Raw genomic sequence first — 14,951 nt, 5'->3', positions numbered from 1 at the left:
ATGGAATAATTCATGCAACTCAGACTTGCACTTACATAAGAACAGAAAGTCCTCCTAAAGTTAATGAGGCCAAATGAAAACTGGTAGAGAGGAGATGCAGTTCAGAGGGTAGCCATTTTGGTCTTCAGTAAAACATTTGGATTCAAGTCCAGGAGCACCTTAGAGACCAACAAGATTTTCAGGGTATGAAGTTTTGAGAGTCAAACCTCCCTTCATCAGTGTCATCAGGGAGACCAGCTGTGTACTACAAGGGTATCAGCTTTTGAAGGATGCATTTTTTAAAAAGAACGGGTATTAGAGAGAATCTAGGAGAATCACAAACTTGAAAGCAGATCTTCAAATCATTAACATAAATTCAAATTGTATAACTGGAAGAAAATGGGCATGAACTCACAACACACAAGTACAAACATCAGCCATTCAGAGAATAAACAAACATTAATCAAAAAGAAAGTCAAGCTTGCAGTCATTAAGTAACTTGAAGAGTGGGACTCAGTCATGCAATCAATAGGTTGAAATCCCCATTATAAGGGACTTAGGGCAAGACTCTAATAGCTTCTTACACATGGTTGTCATATAGAAAGAAGTTCAAAGTGTTCTGTGCTGTAAACAATAAAAGGCTCAATGAATACAGAACACCATCTGAAGCCTTTCTCCAGCACACAATCTTTCATACCAAGGTGGTGTGAGCTCTAGTGTGCTTGCTTCCACGATGCTTTTGTGTACACTGAATCTTCATGTCTTAGTGTACAGCTGTTGTAGCCTTGAGCATCAGTCACACATATCAGTGAAAAAGCCCTGAAACAGTTCCTATTCTCTAACTGCTCTGGCTAGTTGGAAGGAAACTTATTTAATTGCACAGCAAACTCTGCCAAGTTAAGGAGTTACTTCTAAGGAAAATAAGGTGGCTACTTCTTTATGCCTTGCACCCACTTGTCTGTGACTGGAGGTAAATCCAAATGTTTCCAGGAAGACTAGCCTCAGTGCAATAAATCAATTATACCAAAAACTTACAAAAACAACAATTATAATATCACACTTTCATCAAATTACAATCTTATAAACATACCCTTACAACAAAACTCCAATTATAATAGAGAACAGGTGCAAGTACTCAGCAACGTTCCTTAAAGGTACAAACACATAGTAAATTTCCTTCATATAAATCCTTATTAAAATACAACCATAGTTCCTATTAAGTACAAAACAATTATGCGTTTACAAAAAGCAAGATAGATCCCACTCACTGTTAAGTCCATGATCTTAAAAAAAAGACTATTGTTATCCATATGGTGTTGTCTTGATTGAGGGGAGGGACGGTGGCTCAGTGTTAGAGCATCTGGTTGGTAAGCAGAAGGTCCCAGGTTCAATTCCCGGCATCTCCAACTAAAAAGGGTCCAGGCAAATAGGTGTGAAAAACCTCAGCTTGTGACCCTCAGCTTCATATATGTTCATATGAGTATTGATGTGCCAATAAGGGTTTTGTGATGATGTGGTGATCTGATGATGTTAAGTCCCACTGGCATTAAAGTTCTGAGTTTAGATATCCAACAAATTTCCTGCCGTAATAATCATTTTGTAACATCACATTTATTGTATGGTCTGGGATTGAATTTAGAAATCACAAAAAATCTTAAAGAATTAAGATCATGCCAAAAAGCCCAAAATACTCCACAAGGGGAGCCTTGGGCATGTTATTTCTGATATGCAATTTGTGTTCCAACACGCGTGTTCTTATCATGCGTATTGTAGATCTGATGTACATTTTGGGGCATGGACACAGGATTGTGTATATGCATCTTTTAGTTGAACAGGTTATGATATCTTTTAATACTAACTTATATCCTATATTTGGATCAATATATTCCTTAATTTGTAAACATACAGAACAGGCAGAACAACTCCCACATTGAAAATCCCCCCCCCCCCAACCTGCCAGATGGTGTATGCTCGAGCAACATGTCGGTTCTAATTAAGGAATCTTTCAGGTTCCTCATTCTTATTAAACCAACCTTCGGAGGATTCCGAGAGCCAGGCAGATCTTTTACAATAAACCAAAAACTTTTAATCACATTTTGGCTAGAATGCGCCAGTGGAGAAAACTGAAACACACAGGATATAGTTTCATCCCTTTACATTCACATTGTTTTTCAAATAGGGAGGATCTCTGAACTATCATCACCCTTTCTTCATCTTTTTTAAAATTAATGATCTGGGATACCCCCTTTCCTCAAATTGAAAAAACAAACAATTCTTTTCATTCAAAAAATCAGTCCACCCTGTGGAGGATCTCTGGCTCTAAGCATTTGACTGCATGGTAAGCTCTTGTGTAAGTGAGCAAAATGGCAAGACTGGAAATGAAGAGGTACTCCCTTATCTGTAGGCTTCCTGTGTTTTTTTTTTTTTTTACAGCCAATCTGTTACTAGAGTTTCTATATACCACAGTGTCAAGAAAAGTTATGCTGTCAGAATAATACTTAAAAGAAACATTTATAGTTGGATGTACCTCATTCATCCATTACATCCACTTGTCAGCTGGCAGCCACAACTAAATCTCTGGTTGAATAATGTACTTGATATACAAAGTCTCTTGTATCCAGTGATTATTCCCATCCCTTTCCTGACTAGGATTTCATGGGCCACATCCCTGCCATGGCTGCATTAGCCATAGCTCATCCAACATTTCTACCAAAGCCAATGGCCCCTGTCTAGCACATTAGAAGGTCACTCCTTTATGGTACATTATCATCAATGAGGAGGTAGCCTGGAAAGGTAACAGTGTTGCAAACCAACCAACCTTTGCCTGAAACCATAACCACTCTTCCAGTTTGGTGTAGTGGTTACGTTTGCAGACTCTTATCTGGGAGAACTGGGTTTGATTGCCCACTCCTCCACTTGCAGCTGCTGGAATGGCCTTGGGTCAGCCAGAGCTCTCACGGAGTTGTCCTTGAAAGGGTGTCTGTTGTGGGGGTGGGGGGAGGTAAAGGAGAGTGTGACCGCTCGGAGACTCTGAGATTCAGAGTATAGAGCGGGGTATAAATCCAGTATCATCATCTTCTTCCTGATGTGGCCATCTGCAGGACACTGTGTCTCCTCATGTTCCACGGAAAGGGATTTGGTGTTTAGCTATGTGAAATGAAGCCCCACTCACCAAGCTATTATTTTGCAAAAATGCAAATTATAGTAATAGCTTTGGAAGACCCTTCTGTGGTAAACAATCACACACACACACACTTAACAAAGGAATACATTCTCCCTTTTTAAAAGCATTTCTCTTTAATAAGAGCAGTCCTGTTGAATATGACCAGGAATATATCTGGTATAGCATCCTCTTTCCAACAGCAGTCAGTCATACAGTTATATTTTGGAATAGTAAATATATCATTAAAATAGTTATTCAGTTGGGCAAAGGAATTATATTCTATGTGGGAAGCCACACCATACCTTAAAGTGTATTCTCTAGAGGAGAGGGAAGAGGAAGCATCCCTGATTTGTTTTAAATGTTAGTTTATTGAACATCAAAGCACATTTTGAACACTGAAGTGTTCTTCCAATATATAAATAACACAGAAAAATAAGAAACTAAGTTTTCAACCAGTTAAGCTTTGCATTTTTCCACTGTAAATTATAGCGTAGGACAGGCAAAAATTCAAGAGAGAGTTGTTTTTGCATTAGTCACACTGTGTGTAATATTACAGGCAGGATAAAGCTCTACCACAGGAATCTTCCTTATAAAAATAAGTTTAATACTGAATTCAGTATTCAAGCTGTAAAGACACTTTGAGCAGCAGCAAACTAAGGAGCTGGAACAAGTAGCAAGTTCAGTAAGATGGTGATAAGAATCTGAATGGGAATCACCTCTCCCATACCCTGTATGACTGGGGCTCGAATCTCAAAGCAAAGAAACAGCTACAGAATGACTCTGCCTAGTTCCCATTAACACGTTCTTTCTAACTGAGCAGACTGCATCCCAAAACATCCTTCCCCCAACTACTGCTGCCCACCAGACTTACTTTCTGTCAGTGCTTCTGCTCCATACAGTTTCTTCAAACGTGTCACAAGACTATCCAGCATACGTACATGCAGACTCTTCTCCAGCTTGCTGCTTCTGGTAAGCCAGGAAAACTGTGCCTAACTCTCAAAAATGTTCAGCCGTTATGGGCTAAAAACAGATCCTTTGCTACGTTGGATTTATTTTTGTCTGCAAAACTACACACACCCTCCTCATGTTCAGTTTTTTCCATTGGTGGAACAGGATGATGCAGACTTAACCAGAAAGTGGTTTTCCACGGGCCGCTTGAAATGATTAGCCTGGACAGCCTGCCATAATGCCTCCAAGCCAACAGGGAATACTCTATGACTAGGCTGTTGTCTGACCCTGCATTCCTGAATTACCACCAAAGTGCCATAGGAAAGCTTGCTGAATAAAGGTCCGCTTACTTCAAGGTAGGACTTCAACATCTTCTTTAAAAAGTCAATTAATAATGCATAGCTCTGACATTCACCCTTTTATATGCACTGCTTAGGTAAACAAACAACTTCCCAAACCGCAGCTAGAATGACAGACATGAAAACTTTTAGAGCTTTCTTTGAGAAATAATGTTATCATATTACATAATATTGAACACATTAGCCAAGCCTGACACTTCCTTTACTTTTATTTAACAAACAATGTTAAAACTTCAGTACTGACCCCATTATTGCAGCAATAAGCTAAGCTGTTTTGTAGTGTCCTGAGAATTCAAAATGTCAGTTTTTTCCAGAAGGTTTAATGTCCCCTCAGGACAGCATGAGATGTGCATGCTACAAAGCAGTTGATAGCTGGTTTAAACCTCAAAGCAAACTTTTTTTTAAAAAATCTTCCTGGTTTTAGAATACCTTACTTTAGTTCCCTTGCTTAATATTTTGTAAAATGTACTACAGTATTTGCTTAAAGAAGAGCTGCTTCCACATGGAGACCATTATGCATGTAGCTCGCTGTTGCTACAATAAATGCAGAGGAGCACTTGCACAGAAATTCTCTCTTCGCTTTCCTCTATACACCCCCAGTGGTTAAGATTCCCCCTTGCCATCAGAGGATTTTTCCTCACTTTAAAAAAAAATAACAGCAATATCACTATACAATTATCACATTATAACCATTTATAGCAATAATGCAATAAATCCCAGCCTTCATTTTAAAAGAGTAAATAAGAACATAAGAGAAGCCATGTTGGATCAGGCCAATGGCCCATCCAATCCAACATTCTGTGTCACACAGTGGCCATATATATATATATATATACACACACACACACACACACACACACACACACACACTGTGGCTAATAGCCACTGATGGACCTCTGCTCCATATTTTTATCTAACCCCCTCTTGAAGCTGTCTATGCTTGTAGCTGCCACCACCTCCTGTGGCACTGAATTCCACATGTTAATCACCCTTTGGGTGAAGAAGTACTCCCTTTTATCCGTTCTAACCTGACAGCTCAGCAATTTCATCGAATGCCCACGAGTTCTTGTATTGTGAGAAAAGGAGAAAAGTACTTCTTTCTCTACTTTCTCCATCCCATGCATTATCTTGTAAACCTCTATCATGTCACCCCGCAGTCGACGTTTCTCCAAGCTAAAGAGCCCCAAGCGTTTTAACCTTTCTCCATAGGGAAAGTGTCCCAACCCTTTAATCATTCAAGTTGCCCTTTTCTGGGCTTTTTCCAATGCTATAATATCCTTTTTGAGGTGTGGTGACCAGAATTGCACACAGTATTCCAAATGAGACCGCACCAAATCCATGTAGCCACCAGTCAGGTCCAAGGCAAGCCCGGACACTAGCAATAAAACTAGAGGCCCTACTTGCTCTCACTGTATCCAGCCAAGCACAGCTTTTGTCTCCTTTCCCCCACTTGTTTGCTGGCACATCAGCATCTTCACAGATAGACACTGCATGTGTTTCAGTGAGATGGGGGGTTTCAGCATTTATTATTGTTATTTATTTGGAGCATTTCTATTCCACAGCATCTCCTTGGACTCAAGGAGTCTGCCCAGCCATGTGTTAGAACCAGGCTTCCTTCACCAAAATCAGTTTTTTAACATGAGTACAAAAAAATCAGAAATAGTTACTTGACTAGCTACCTTCGCAAGTGTATAGCATGACATTATTATAAAGGAGACAAAATACAACAGCCCTTTTGAAGTGTGAAAACCAGGAGGGAGTCATGTGAGTAAATTATTTAAAGTTAACAGAGTGCAAAGTTTTTTTAATACCCCACGCAGATGAGAACTATATAAAAAGAAGCACTTTACTTGTTCTTAGCTTTCTTCTCTTTGCTGTATATAGTATATGTCCAAATTGTATACTTGCATGTGATTGTGTGATACAGAAGACATGTGAAATCCATATACACTGTACACTTAAACTGTGCACACAACAAGCAATTCATATATTACATTCAACATATGTGCAGATGAACGTGCAATTTTAACTACATGTTTATCCAGGTACTGGTCCTCAGTTTTATTTGTAGTGTTAGCTCACACACAAACAGATGTATGCATATTAGTACAAGAAGTATGTACATTCACTGTAACTTGTTTATAGAACTGGAGGTCTAGAGGTAATAGCTAACATGCTCACATGAAAAATGCTACACATGTGTAGACACACTTTTTGCTACAACTTAGAATAGCTCCATCTCTCTTTTCAAAGCAGCTATATACACAACATGGAAAGTACCATTTCTAGAAAATGCAGCCCAACTTTTCTCTAACAGGTCTGTACCCTTCAGGTTACAGCTATGATATGGGAGCTGTTTATTCTGTGGGTTTATCACACGCTGCTGCCTTAGTATGTACTACTTCCAACTAAAATCAAGGGTGACATGTGCGTTAGAAAGATCTGAACAATTAGCCTTGTTTATGTGGCACTGGGTCTCAAAACTGCATGGCCAGAAACAAATGGATAAATTGTTTCTAAACCATTGCTGTAATGCATGAGTCTTTTAAAAAGAAATTCCGAAATGCTAGGTACCTCAGGCTTCCATATTTTCTAGATAAGGTTTTTACACAATTACATTTTAACTATCGATCTCACTGGCATTCTCTTATTAGCCTTTGCAACATCTCTTGGCCATTCCACTTCTGCACTTTTCCCTTCTTCCAAACATGAGGTGTTCTGCAGTGTTTCATAAACTCTTAATCTCATCTTGACGCTATTTTCTTTACACCACAATTTTACTGCTCCAGAATATTAAATAACAGCATTTTAAACATCAAAGCAGGAGTCATGTTCCCATTTGCTTTTGTAAGTATGTATATTATGCTTGTTTAACTAGTCTACTTGCATTCAGAGAGAGACTGAACAACTAATTGAACAACTATATTATAAAAGTATAGTTGAATGGTCAAGGTCTTCTCTCACTACATTAGTTTATAAGCATTTATTATCTCATTGGTTAGTGGCAATTCCTGTTAACAGACGTACACATTTATCTACCTCAGAGATTTTCATTGTGGCACCCATGGGCACTGTGGGGCCCATCAGTACTGTTCCTGGCATTCGCCGAGCTTTTTAGAAAGTAGGTGGGACTATCGTAAGTTATGGCTTGTTATTGGCTGTCCTCATTCAAATGAAAGGGTTTTCAATGGCTCTCTTCCAAATACAATAGTATTCTTACAGCTATCTGTCGGCTTATCAAAGACCATCCTTTGATATTTGTTCCCAAAGTTTACATATTAAAAAATGTATCCAGAATGGTCATTTAGCCTTAGTTGTATCCAGAGGAAAAGATGGCATTATTATGTCAAAGGAAGGACACAACAAATATTTTGCAGTACAAAGTTTCTATCTGCATTTGTACTACTTACAAGCGGAATGATGCAATGGAATTTGTTTGGTGCTACAAAAAAAGCTGTCTAAGGCAAAATTAATGACACAGACAAATTCAGCATCTGCCAAGACATCTAATCACTCGCAACCATTTTGCTGGTTGGAGATGCCTTTGTGGAAACTGACAGCTTTTAATAGCCTGACTTATTCAGCAATTCTCAGAGGACTCTTTCTACCCATCGTGGAAGAGAGGAGATGAGAAATAGCACATGGGTTCATTTTCTTCCTTTACAACTAATCATGCTAATCAAAGGGGAACACCAACATGTGTTCCATTTCATTCTTGCTGCTAAAATAGCTAAGGAACTCCTGTTATCTAACAGAAAAAGGGAGAAGAGCTAAGCCTTACTTCAACACGTACCTCTTAAAAAGAGCATTTCTTGGGGGCGGGGAGACAGAATTAAAGTTTAACAAATACAGGGTTTCACAAAGAACTGTTTATGCACTGCATGACGCAATGTAAACTCAAAATGATCTTATTAAAAAATGGCTGCAGAGTGATAACCTTTTCTTACGACTACAAGGCCTGAAAAGTTCCAGATAAGCAGCAGGTACATTTTAAGAGTATTTGAGAAAATGGTTCTTTAGTTCACACAAAGTGGTCAACTTTTCCTTACAAAAGGCGGTATCTTATCAGGGATCAGAAACAGTTTCCGCCACTCCACAGTCACTTGGTCTCGTCCTCTAAAAAAAAAGAAATACTATCCAACCTTGCAGATTACAGCATAGGAGTATCACAGTTAACCACAACAGTTTTGCCAAAAGCACGATTCATGTTATTTCACCTGTTTCTGAAAAATGTGGACTATTATCAGTTTCTGGGTGACAAATCATCATCAATATTCAACAAAGGAAAATACGAATATTACTGTAATCTTGATATATTTTAAACTAGACTGTGATTACAAAAAAAGGTAAAGGTAGTACCCTGCGCAAGCACCAATCCTTTCCGACTCTGGGGTGACGTCACATCACGACGTTTTCATGGCAGACTTTTTATGGGGTGGTTTGCCATTGCCTTTCCCAGTCATCTACACTTTCCCCCCAGCAAGCTGGGTACTCATTTTACCGACCTTGGAAGGATAGAAGGCTGAGTCAACCTTGAGCCAGCTACCTGAACCCAGCAGCTTCTGCCAGGATTGAACTCAGGTCATGAGTAGAGATTACAAAAAACCCTTTCAAATGCTACAATTCAAATAAACCTAGCTGTACCCCAGATATTGTCAGTAAAATGTAACTTTTCAAATCCTAGCATTATCAGATTCATATTTCTTTTAGATAGATGTGTGAGATTAGTACTGAGCCAACTGTGTAAGTTTAAGAAAGGTGGGAATGGGGGCGCGGAGAGAATATCTGCCTTTAGAAGAGCATGAACAAACAGCTAACTAAAAGAAAAACAAAAAATATAATGCTTCTTACAATGAGAACTCTTATCTGTGATCCTTCAGATAAAACACAAAAGAATATCACAAAATGCATCCATGTTATTGTGGAAGTTCAGAGCTAGTGTTCCTGTAGCATCCCGCCTCTTTAGAGAGACAGTTATTGGCACAAGTGCTAATTTTAAGTGTGCACATTGTATGTGTCTAAAATACCAGTACGAAATTATGGCTTGGACCCCACTGAACATCCCCACCAATTTCCAACGGCAGCAGGTCTTCCTTGCTTTCCTCTTTTCATAAGCAACTGAAAAAGCCCCCCAAAGCGAGCTAACAGGGAAACTGAGAACCCTCCAGAAACAGCATGTGGAAGGAGCTGGAGGTCCACAACCAAAGGGTGCATCAGTGAAAAACTGCCTCCCTTCTTTCAGTGGAAGTATTTTGCTGGATCTAACCCAATGATTTCTGGAAAACACAAGACATCTGGAGCTACCCTTATGAATTTTAGCAGCTACCCAAGTTTCATAGCTTAAAACTTACAAGATTGATTTTCCAAACGTATACAGAAAAAAACCCAAACAGATAGGCTTCCCAATCCCCAGGTCCCAGCGGGGGATCCCCAGTTTTTACAGGCTTCCCCCCACCCCAAGCCAGCTGGCCAGCAGGGAGAAACCCCACCCCCACAGTCACCATATACTTCTAGAGCTCGGGCAGGCTTAGAAACCCGCAAACAGGTCTGTTTTTAACATGTGTGCCTTTAAAGTTGAGCAGGAAACAGGAAGCACTTCATGGGGAAGGGTCAGCAGCAGTTTCATCAAAGCACAGACCCTCCGTTTGTTTTGCTTTCATTTTCAGAGCAAGTAAAGTTGTGGAGGAACCAGACCCAGTAAGTGTATGTGAGAGAGAGGGAGGGAGGGAGGGGGCAGGGGATTCCCCAGTTTGGAAGCCCTCTCCCCACTTTAGAAAGCTTTAGAAAGCGGGGGGAGGGAAATGTCTACTGGGCACTCTATTATTCCCTATGGAGAATGATTCGCATAGGGAGTAATGGGGAATTGGGAATAATGGGGAATTGATCCGCGGGTATCTGGGACTCGGGGGGAGGGAATGTTCTTTGAGGTAGAGGCACCAAATTTGCAGCATAGCATCTGATGCCTTTCCTCAAAACACCCTCCACGTTTCAAAAGGATTGGACCAGGGGGGCCAATTCTATGAGCCCCCAAAGAAGGTGCCCCTATCCTTCATTATTTCTAATGGAGGGAAGGCATTGAAAAGGTGTACAGTCGCTTTCAATGTGATGGCCAGAACTCGCTTTGGAGTTAAATTGTACTTGTTCCAACCTTGCTCATGACGCCATGCCCAATGTCTCCTGGCCCTACCCCAAAGTCTCCTGGCTCCACCCCCAAAGTCCCCAGATATTTCTTGAATTGGACTTGGCACAACCCTACATACAGAAGACAAAATCATTCAGATATTTCTAAGGTAGTTTCCCCACAAAAAAACACAGCACTGGGTCAGCACTACGTAAGTAGCTCAGCAGGCTTTTTAGCAATCATGGTCAAATATCCACAGTCCTGCTAGTAATGCTCAGCATCCAGAAACCAAAATAATATTGCCCCCCAAGTCGGAATGAAGAGTCGGACACAAATGCATTGGTATAAATAATGGGTCACTTTATTAATCATCATAATAAACGGCAAGGGCACCCAAACTGCAGCCTGGTCAGGGCTAAGGGTCTCAACAGACCGCTCCCCTGCCATTTGCGGACAAGAGACCCAGCCCCCAGCCAGAGCTGTGTGACACAGCTCCCGCCAGGCCGGCCCAGCAGGGAGGCACGCCCCAGAGGGTCCAAACACCAGACACACGTCTCAATGGAAGGCATCCTCTAGTCGAGCCTCCAGGAAAGTCTGCATTCTCCCTTCCCAGGTCATCAAACCCCAAGGTTGATCATGCCAGACCCCTAATTCCCCAAAAGGGGGATGCTTCATGGTCCTCCCCTAGCCTCCCCTAGCCACAGTGTGTGTGTGTGTGTGTATATATATGTGTGTAAATTTTGCCACTGTGTGACACAGAGTGTTGGACTGGATGGGCCATTGGCCTGATCTAACATGGCTTCTCTTATGTTCTTACACTAAACCCAGGAAAACCTGCCCCACTAAGGCCAAGTCTCTACTTAGGGCTTAGCACCCTTCGGGAAGCCCAATGCTCCCCGCTGCCCTTGCCGGAGATCCCTCAAGAAAAGCATATTACCCTTTTCTGAGAGATGCATCCCATTCCCTTTGTAGAGGTCTGGAAATTTCGTAGAAATATCCGGATGGGGCAGATAGTGGCCCAACTCCCCTTCCAATGCCTTCCTAATTTCCTTGTCAGCTTTGTATCGGGCCCTCTCAATAGCAGCAGGGTCCCAAGCCAAACAAGGCGGGGAATCATGACTGACCAAATTATTGTGGTACCCGGCCATCGCTCTCTAATATACTGAAAATCCTTGCAGGCCTGCCAGACTAAGGCCTTGCCCTTTAAAAGCCCGAGATCATTCCCTCCCAAATGAACAATTAAAACCTGAGGAGGAAGGCTCATACTCCTTTGAAATAACAAAGGCAGCAGGCCCAGCCACTGAAGGCCCCGGCACCCCTGCCACTCAATACAAACATATTGGCTGAGTCCCAGCTGAGAGCCAAACAAAGTTCTCCACGCCTGATGAGCAGCCCAAAACACATGGCTATGGCCACAAACGAGAACTCGGCTCCTCTGGCAAGGAACAACAGCATCTAAAAAGAAAAAACAGTCAAACCAGAATACAAACCAGCAAAACTAGGGACTGAGCAAAGGTCACACATAAGATTTGTAAGTCAATGAGCACCAATGGCCCAAGCGCTGGATGGAGAAGGAAGGGTACCCCAGGGCAGCCGCTGTTGAAGCTACCCCAATTCTAAAGGAATGGGTCCCAAACTGCACCCCAGACAAACCCAGCTCACCTAAAGCCCATGATGTCACAGCCCAAAACTGATGCTTCGTCAACAGGCTACCATTATTGTGGCAGAACAAAAAACCCTCCTTGGGCCCCCGGACTGCCAGATAAGCAGCTAACGCAGCAACTGGGCACAGCTCAAGCTCTGTACAGTTACGCAGCTCAAGCACGGTACCTTTTTGATACTGATCCGTCTTAGAGCGACGGACAGTAATCACCACATGATCTTCAGCTAACCTCACATCCCGTAGCAACAGAGCCTTACCAGAAACATCGTTTCTGGACTGTGCCACTAGCTCACGGATTTTAAGGGCCCCGAAAAATGCTACTAAAGACGCGGCATGGAAAAAACATGCCTCAAAATAAGCAGCACACACCGTGCCCCAAACCCCCTTCAAGCCGCTAAGAATCAGAGGGGACATAGGTTTCCAAGTATCCATCCTAGGTCCGGCCTCTCTGGCTCACCCCTCCAGCATCTTTTGAAGATGAAAATCAGCTGTTTCCTCCTTATAACCCAGCGCCTTACTGGCAAAAGCCAATGCAGACAGGTGCCCCCTCCCTTACCTCGAAGCGAAACACAGTAGTGGAGCAACTGCGATATCCTACCTCAGCCCTAAACTCTTCAAACTGCTGCACAGCCCGTTCATAAGACTTCCTGGTGCTAGGCGCAATGGCTAGGCCTATCGCTCTGCAGGCCTCGGCTCTCCAATCAGCCATAGCTTCTGGGGCATTGGCACCACCTCTCAGTTGGCACTGGGGCCAGCTGACGAAACCTCTCCCTCTGTTTACAAAAGAGAGCGTCAGCCACTCCATTACTCACCCCAGGGACATGCTTGGCTAAAAACAATATGTTAAGCCATAGACGACACAGAGTGAAGGCCCTCACCAACCTCATAACCCGCCAGGATTTGGATGAAAGGGAATTAATGACATGGGCTACTGCCATATTATCACACCAAAAATGAACAGTGCAATTGGCCATATTAAGAACATAAGAGAAGCCATGTTGGATCAGGCCAACGGCCCATCCAGTCCAACACTCTGTGTCACACAGTGGCAAAAAAAATTTATATATACACACACACTGTGGCTAATAGCCACTGATGGACCTGTGCTCCATATTTTTATCTAAACCCCTCTTGAAGGTGGCTATACTTGTGGCCGCCACCACCTCCTGTGGCAGTGAATATTGCTCCCCACAGCCAAACCGCAACTAGAATGGGAAAGAACTCGAGAAACGTAAAATCTCGGTTCACTCCTACCTGTCTCCAGGAGTCTGGCCAGCTATCAGCACACCAATGTCCGCGGAAATAGACTCCAAAACCCAAAGACCCAGCAGCATCAGACATGACCTGGAGCTCAGATTCAAGCCTCATGTCCTCTCTCCAAAAAGAGACTCCATTAAAGGACTCCAAAAATTCCTGCCAAACCCTCAAATCTTCCTTCATGCTGCTGGTAACCCGTGTTCTATGCTGAGGCAAGCATAGTCCTGCCATAGCATCGCAAAGCCTATAGAGAAATGCTCGCCCCGGGGCAACCACTTTGCAAGCAAAGTTAAGGTATTCAACTAGCTGCTGCAACTCAATCAAGGTGACCTTCCGCTTAAGAAGAAAGGAATGAAAGGAGGGTCCTGCCCAAAAAATTCTACAATTTTTGGAAAAGGTATCCTGGACAGCTGCTCCACAGTGTCTATTTCAATCCCCAAAAAGATCAGCTTCTGGGCCGGACCCTCCATTTTTTCCTGAGCCAAAGGAACCCCAAGTTCCGCAGCCAGCTCTATAAAGCCAGACAGCAGCTGAGCACAACGCCCAGTCCCTACAGGACCCACAAAAAGGTAGTCATCCAAATAATGAATGACATCCTGCAAACCCACTTTCTCGCGAACAGCCCATTCCAAAAATGTGCTGAAGCACTCAAAAGCTGAACAGGATACAGAGCAGCCCACTGACAATGCTCTGTCCATGTAAAACTGGCCCTCAAAGGAAAAACCCAAGAGTTCCAAATCAGTGGGATGCCCTGGTAGAAGGCGAAATGCAGATTTAATATCGCACTTAGTCAACTCCCCACCCACCTCGCAGCATCTCACCACGGCTACGGCCTGATCAAAACTAGTATACCTAACAAGAGCATAAATGCTCAGGAATCCCATCATTAACGGACTTCCCTTTGGGGAAGGAAAGATGGTGAATCAAATGAAATTCCCCAAGAGCCTTTTTAGGCACAATGCCCAAAGGGGAAACCTTAAGGTTATGCACAGGGGGATGGGGGGAAAGGGCCCAAAATCCTGCCCTCAGCCAACTCTTTGGCAATCTTATCTTTAACAACCTGCTGTAAACACTTATCAGAACTAAGATTCCCAGACATAAAAGGGGCCTGCGGCCCCCCAAAAAGGATCCTAAAACCAAATTTAAAACCTTTTAGCAAGTAAACACTGTCAGCCCTTCTTGGGTACATAGACAGCCAGCGCTCAAGCAGACCCACCCTTATTGGACTGGGCCCCTTTTCCAGCCTGATAAGATCCTCCCCCGCCCCCACTAGGCTTCTTTTGATTCTTGCATCCCCGGGCTTTCGGGCAGTTATTGAAGGAGTGGGACCCACCACACATGGGGCACTCATGCTTGAACTGGCAAGCCTTTCTGCTACACACTCCCTGAGAACCAAACTCCCAACAAAGCAGGCGGGGTTGAACCGCCTGCCCCGCAGAACTGCAGGAAGAGACAGACAAC

General features: G+C 42.8%; 1 protein-coding gene across 1 annotated transcript in view; it reads right to left on the bottom strand.

Annotated features, from left to right (window-relative positions):
• Positions 1–14,951, bottom strand: part of TIAM2 (TIAM Rac1 associated GEF 2) — a 303,128-nt gene that overhangs the window by 195,385 nt on the left and 92,792 nt on the right. The gene's annotated exons all lie outside the window — the stretch shown is intronic.

Source organism: Heteronotia binoei, chromosome 1 (assembly GCF_032191835.1).
Source record: "Heteronotia binoei isolate CCM8104 ecotype False Entrance Well chromosome 1, APGP_CSIRO_Hbin_v1, whole genome shotgun sequence".
Classification (NCBI taxonomy): Eukaryota; Metazoa; Chordata; class Lepidosauria; order Squamata; family Gekkonidae; genus Heteronotia; species Heteronotia binoei.
The sequence above is the reverse complement of the archived record's forward strand: the minus strand, read 5'-3'. Positions and strand labels throughout refer to the sequence as shown.